We start from the raw sequence: 7,690 nt of genomic DNA on the forward strand, positions 1-7,690 counted from the left end.
ACGACCCTACCAAGGTCAAGAAGGTTCAAATCTTGGGTCGCGGTCAGCAGTCAATAGGGAGGAGTGCCTAATAGACAGTTTGACCATAAATGCCCCATGCAAAAGACGTTGGGCAGGTTCTGGTCAAAGTCAAAAGGGTTTCAACGGATAAGAAGACTGGGTCAAGGTACAAAAGAGTATGGTCAAGGCTCATAATGGGTAGGTTAAATACTTGGAGATAAAATCATCCCAAAATTCCAAAAAAGATTGGTCAAAGACCAAACCAAATTGAATTGAGTCGAGCTAAGCCAGACTAGACCGAAACCAAAACAAAAACCAAAACTCAAATCTAAGTCCAAGTCTAAAATCCAAAGTCCAAAATTCAAGGTCTAAAGTCCATAGTCCAAAGTCCAAGGTTCTTCAAGGTTCAAATTGATATGTCCCCAATGGGTCTTTCCCATAAAGGCAACACCTCACTTAATAAAGCCAAGTGAAGCTCTCACACTCCTTAATGTGGGACTAAACTTGTAGGAATAAATGAACACCCACTAACTTAGGTAAATGTAGGAAGATGAGTAAGCAAACCTAAATAGTTTTGAGCCAAAATCCCAACACTATTTGCAACTAAAACATTTGAATAAATTGAAGCTCTAGAATTAGTCAGTTTTTTTTACTCTAGAAACATGATCATGTACATAAAACATGCCATCCTTTAATGGGTAACTTGAAGACAATATTTCAAGAACTCATAAATATGGTTCTTACACAACACATATATGTTAGATGCCTAAGTAGTCAAAAGTCCTAGGTGCTGCTTAGCTGCTATGCTCCTAAACGTCATCAAAGCATCCAAAAAATAAAAAATAAAAATACCAAAAGAAGAAGAACAAGAAGAAAGAGGACCAGATGGGAGAAAAAGAAGAGGAAGAACAAAAGGGTGGGGGAGAGTCGGGAGACAAATAAGATGAAGATGGATGGGATTGACCAAGTACTCTCTAGAGAGAGGGAGGAAGAGTACTTGGACTATCCTGTTCCTCTTCTTCTTGCGCTAGCTTAGAGAGAGAGAGAAAGAGAGAGAGAGAGAGTCTACTAATTTTTCTTTAGAAAAATAAAAATTTTTGAGTCCTGGTTGCCTAGTTAACAGCTTGCCTAGTCAACAAATAGAAGACCTAAGGCAACTAGTCGGTCGACTAGTAACTGGCCAGTGCTGGGACTAAGACAGTCAGCCAGGATCTAGGACAACTAGGCAACTAGTTGAATGATTAGTAGTGCATTTGACCACTAGGCAGATGCATTGCTGATTTGTACCCTCCCAATATCCCTCTTGCCACTACTAGTATTCTATTAAATATTCTTTCCTACAGTTGGTTAATTTTGATTTTACTTTCTATTTTCTTCATTTAGGCCCTGTTCAGAAATAACATTTGAACTGAAAAACATTTATGCATTTCAAATTTTTTTTTTTTGCATGGTACATCAAGCATGTTATTTGCTACTGAAGGCATAACAGCTGCATCTTGTAGATACTCTTGGATAGAACTAATCCATGGGCACAAATAGTTCATAGGCAAAAATTGAGTCATTTGGGTCCTGAGTGAATAATTGAATGGACAATTCAATCAATCATTCTTGGCCGAAAGAGAGTATATTTATTGGGTGAGAAAACAGGGAAATCCCACATTACCCACTGTCTGACAAGTTGCATTATATGTCAACCCATGCACGTGTATAAGACGGACTCTCCAGGTAGACAGAAAAAGGCAATAAGACTATCTAGCCTACACCAAAGGATGAATTTGGTTGGACACTCCAGGCAGAAGCAAAAGAGCAATAATTTGTTAAAGTATATATATATATATGACTTTTGTAATGTCCACTAGGGGCAAATTCATCTTTTCACTTGTAAATACGCATGTCCATTAGGAACTTCCTTTTTTGTATTTTTATTATTTTTGTTTTTATATTTTTTATTTTCTTTTTGTTGGAATAGGGTCGTTGGGGACCCTCTCCAACGGTCACAAATGTGACCGTTGGAGGGGCTCCCAATGACTCTACGGGAGCCCCTATTTGCTCCCTCTTGTTGTATAAATAGGGGGTCTTGCCCCACTATAACGTAAGGCTTTTGAGAGCCCTTTTCAATAAGAAGTTCATTTATATTTTTAAGTCCTCTCTCATATTCACTTGCCACTTTGTGGCCTATTGTATCTTGCCCATTAGTGGCCTCGTACTTGTATGCTTGTGCATCTCTTATAGTCATTTTTTACATTGTTCTTTGCCTAGTGTTTCATTACATAATTCTCTCCAACTTGCTGAAAAGGATGAATCATTATCTACTTGTTAGACAAATCTAGACAATCAAGTTGAAAAAGAAATGGCATGCAATTTATTTGCCTAGTTGATAATTCCTTGGCTCAAAAAATTTAGAGAGTGAGCAGCAAAATGAGTTGTACTTGACAAAAGGTGACACAGAAGCAAAACAAATCTGGTTGCAAGATAGAATGGATAAAATAAACAAACGAGCTGAGCTTGACTGGGCTAATGAGTTTGTCAGGCTTGATTAAGCCAATTTAAGCTTGGTTTCCGACACGGATTGGTTTTCTTTCTTGCAGTCAGCAAGTTGCTTCTTTAGATGAATGGTGTCGGACTGAGAGTGATGTACATGGGAATTTTTTAGGTTGTTCCATACTTCTTGGGTTGTACTTGAGTCAATTACTTGTGCTAGGATCAGCCTGATCAGTATTATAAATTTATAATGGATTAAAGTTTGCTGCAATCATTTGTATGTATGACTTAGCAAATTCCATTTTTTTATATTTTTTTTTCTTGGTCCAAATGACCCCATGGATGTGATTTACATGCTTTTAGTGGCAACCGGCTTTTGAATTGCCAGAATCCGACTTGTATACGGTTTTTCCAGTGATGCAAAATTCGATGGTTGTAAATGCATCAATTTTTTCTGACTCAGAAAAAACATGACCTAAGGGTCGTTTCCCACTAAATCAAGCATGCTGAACACATCTACGAAGTTAGATTGAGTTAAAACAACTTGCATCATGGTGATTTCAACTAGATTGTACCTACAATCAACTGAATTAAATAGATGTCCTATATATAACTGTCACCAGTATCGGCAATATTTTGAAAATAGAGCAAGAAATACTGATATTTTAAGGTAGTCGATATTAAAGGAAATATCTTGTGATATTTTCAAAATGTTGCCAGAAGACAAATTATTGCGATAATATCACAATATTTTTTAAAAAAAACTCTTTTTTTATATTTCAAGTTTGTGTTTCCTTTTTTTTGTTTTTTTATATTTTTGGAAGAAAAATAATGCATAACTTATTATTCTCTTATCTTTTTGGTTATTATTTATATTTTTTAATTTTTTAAACTCCTGAGATTTTTCTGAGTTTTTTCAACTTTTGAAAATCTCTCCAAGAAATACCCTTGCCAAGATAATACCTTGAACAATATAGGTGACTATGATACATATTAAGTGCACATTAAACCTCAAAAACAATGGAGATGTCAAAGAGAATTAGATATGTGAGTGAAGAATGCCATGCTAGGATCGCACATCCATCAGCCCCTGTAGAGTTTTTAATGTATGGTGAGGGGAAGCCACCTACACAAATAGCTTAAATCTGACCTGGCAAAAGAGATTGGACCTGCATCGCAGGTTTAGGCCAATATCCTGTGCGCTTCAATTTTAAAAAGTCAATTAAGACTTCACTTCTTTGTATACAAGAGATCAGGCAACTAACATTTTCTAGGGCTGGTAAACGAGCCGATCGGCTCATGCTCATATTTAGCTGAGCCGAACTGAAGCTAGAGCTAGAGCTCATCCGTGAATGAGACGAGGCAAACACAACCTGGTTCATGTAAAAAATTCCACATTATTTATACATGGAATATATATATATATATATTTTATATACTACACTTAATAATTTGTGTTATATATATATATATATATTAATATATATATTCTATGCTTCTCTTTACATATTACACTTACATATATATTATGCATAAAAATATATATTTATCTATACAAGCTCACCTGAGCCAAGCCAAGCCAAGCCAAACACCCTTTGTTCGAGCTCGACTTGTTTAAGCTAAATGAGCTGCTCGTGGCTCAGCTCATCAACTATGCAAACCGATCATGAATACATATGTGACGAGCCAAACTGAGCCGAGTCATGAGCTGCTCGGTTCGCTTACCAGCCCTAGCCATTTTCTTGTGAATAATTCATTTAAAGGATTTCCTTCAGCTACTAATGCAATAGGTAAATAACAAATGAATATAAAGAAACAAACGATGATAAAAGAGACTTTGATCATGCCACAGAAAAATGTGGGTTTCATCAACATATCCAACAAAATATGACACCAACAGATAAACAACTACTAAGAAAATATAAACACCATATCCGCTTGTTTCAAACAAGGCGCAAAAGAAAGCCCAATTTATGGCCTCAACTTTTGCCTTTTATCTTTTTCTATTTCAGATCCTAGTGATGTATAAGCTATGTAACATGGGTACTCTACACCTCCAAAGCACCCATGTCAACATGGTGCAACATGGGTGTGGGTGCAGCACCAGACACAGCTGAGTATAGATCAACAAGTGTTGGATGCAGTCAACCCCGCACCAACCATTTTGGTCCAATTTTGGACTTGGTCAACTTTGACCAAGTCCAAAATCGTCTAGGTTTTAAAAACTTATAATTGTAGAATTGTAAATATATTTTATGGTACACACACACACACACACACACACACATATATATATATATATATATACCTTCACACCACCCGCACCCGCATCTGTACCTCCACCTATGTGACATAGCATATAGGCAACAAAGATTTTACACACAAGCATGCTTTTGTGAGTGCAGTGTTTGTTACCATATTAAGATTGTAACATAGAGCACATTGTTCTAGAGCATTGGCAATCTGGAGCCGACTATCAAAAAACTATGCACTTAAACAATATTTCACATTGATGATTAGATGAATATAAATAAAATACAAACCTGTAGTTTCCAGACTCTTAGAATATACAGAAAGACGTTCTGGTCTTGAAGAGAGCTTCTTAATTTCTTCTTCTCTAGGACTAAGATTAACACAATTCTTTAGTGGTGTTTGCCATGATGGTTTCCTATCATTTCCTGAGACACATAAATTCAAAATTTTCTCCTTAGCATGCTCTAGACGACATGACTGATTTGCTTCCTTGATCCAAATAGCAGTTTGCACTTGTTGAGCTATGAGTTTCCAGCATAGTGTTGTTGTCAGATTGATCAGCCTCTCCCAGGTGATGATCCAATTCAAATCATAACTGGATCCAAACAGGTGATGATCCAATTCAAATCATAACTGGATCCAAAGTATATTTTGAGTTTTGTATCAACCATTCAGTTGAATCTCAATATCTGGATCCAATATTGGGTTACCCAACCCAAAACTATCCACAAAACTCATAAGTTTGACCCATATACATATGATAATCAACATAAATCCAAATCATCAAGTTGGACTTACCTTAATATCATGCAAACAATAGTCCATCATACATGTACATGAGTCCCAAATTATAATTGGTTCAGTTTCGATCCTGGTCTCATTGGTTCAACTGGTTTCAAACGAGTCCACTTGGTCCAATCTAGTTGACTAAATCCCATCCAGTTCACTTGAATCTCCAAGACTGGTGAGCTTGAATGCTAGTACTTGGATCCAATCTAGTTTGAATGGATCTAAACAAATTTAATAAGATCTATTCAGACATTTAGGTCCAAATTTAGTTGGCCCAAAGTGCACTGAGTCAGTCCAAAGGCTTGACCCACTCTAGATGCATTTGATCTATATCAATGGGTATGATCCATTATGATATTTTGGTTCAATCAGATCCAGTCTTGTTTTACTGGATCCAAATAGACATGATCCATTCTGATTTGGTCTATATAACCAATCTGAACATCATGCCTGCATCCATTAAGACAAGAACCACTTTTTTTTTCTTCTTTTTCTTTTTCTTTTCCCTTTCTTCTCTCTTACTTGAAAAGGGGGGCTGGGGGCAAGAGTGGAGAAGGGGGAATGTCGTAGGAGCTGTGAACACCCCAAATTTTCCAAAAATCCCAAAAATGACCTTTTTGCCCCTGACCTCCGTCATCTGAGTAATCGGGTCAATTTTTAAAAAAAACTCCATTCATCCCTCGGATTCGTTAGAATTCGGACCCAAAGTCTTAGCTCTGACCCAATTTTGATCCAAATCGGATCCGATCCCCTCTTTGAGAAAAAAAATTTTCTCAGAAAACTCTCTTTTGTAAATATTTTTGCAAAAATACAAAAAATCAGTTTTAAATCTTTATCTCTCGTAAATCTTAGGATTTTATCCTAAAAATACAAAAAAATAGAAGAATAACACAAAAAAAAAAACAAAACAAAATGGAAAAAGCTCCGAGAAAATCAAATTTTTTTTTTTAAGGGGAGTCCCTCTTTGTAAAATCTTGAAAATTCAAGGAGGCTCCTCTGTAAAAACGGATTTTAGGGTTTTGAAAACCCTTCGTAAACGAGGAAGGGGCGAAAGAACGCCGCCCCCTCACTCTCGCCTCTCTCCCCTTCTCGTCTTCCCTTCCACGACACACTGGAACCCCCATGTGCTCTCCTCCATAAGCCCTCCATCACCAACGAATTCACCTCCGGCCGCCCATCTCCAACAAACCCTCCCGAACCTTCCCCTTTTCCTCTTTAAAAAGAGCGCGCATGGCTCCCAATCGGCATCCAGCTTCTACCCCTCCATCTTCTTCTTCTCGATCCTCCTCCCTCCGATCCGTCTTCTTCTTCTGCTCTATTGGTCTTCCCCATTGATTGAAAGAACTTCAATCACGAAGCATCAACTACGCGGTTGAACATTAAGTCCTCTTCTGCAAAACAAGGCTATGGTCGATCAATCCTTCAGCAGTCCAGATTAATCCTGTAACGAAGAACCAAGGTGAGCTTCAATTTCAGCAGCGACAACAAAAGAATTGGATCCATCTTCATATTCCAGAGGGGGCACCAACACTCGATCGAATAAACAGTAAGTCCCCTTTCTCTTCTTCCTTTCCCTTTGTTTTCATGATTGGTTTCTCTTTTTCTTTTTTTTCTTTTTCTTTCTTGTTCTTATTTTGAAATACCCATGTAATACCGATTTGCTTGTGGCAAGATCGGTCTACATTTGTGTGAAATCAACGGAATACTCCATATTCTGACAAATTTTTTTCTTTCTTTTTCCTTTCCCTTCTTCTTGTGACTCGTTTTATTCTGTTTACGCCATTTTCTTTACTGTAATCATCACCATTTTCCCGTTCATCTACCTCTGCATCTTGTTTCAGTATCAAAATTCATCTGGCTTCTTCATATTTCTCATTACCCGTGGTTGTTTTATAAGTTTTCTGAAGTAATCACATTAGCATCGGCCCTTCTCATCCTTTTTTTTTTATATATACATCATTACTCTTTCATTTTCTTTTGCAGTCCCTGTAATCATTTTATTGAATTATTGAGTCTTGTCTTTTTTTTTCTTATCTTTTTTTATTATTATTACTATGACATTCAGCTCCCATTGCCTCATGTAGTTACTTCTGGGGAAATTAAATCTTCTGTTGGTAACGCGCATTGCAAAACCCATTATCATTTTGCAGAAATCTCTGTTAAGATT

The sequence above is a fragment of the Nuphar pumila genome, chromosome 1 (genome assembly GCF_984573655.1).
Source record: "Nuphar pumila chromosome 1, dmNupPumi1.hap1.1, whole genome shotgun sequence".
NCBI lineage: Eukaryota > Viridiplantae > Streptophyta > Magnoliopsida > Nymphaeales > Nymphaeaceae > Nuphar > Nuphar pumila.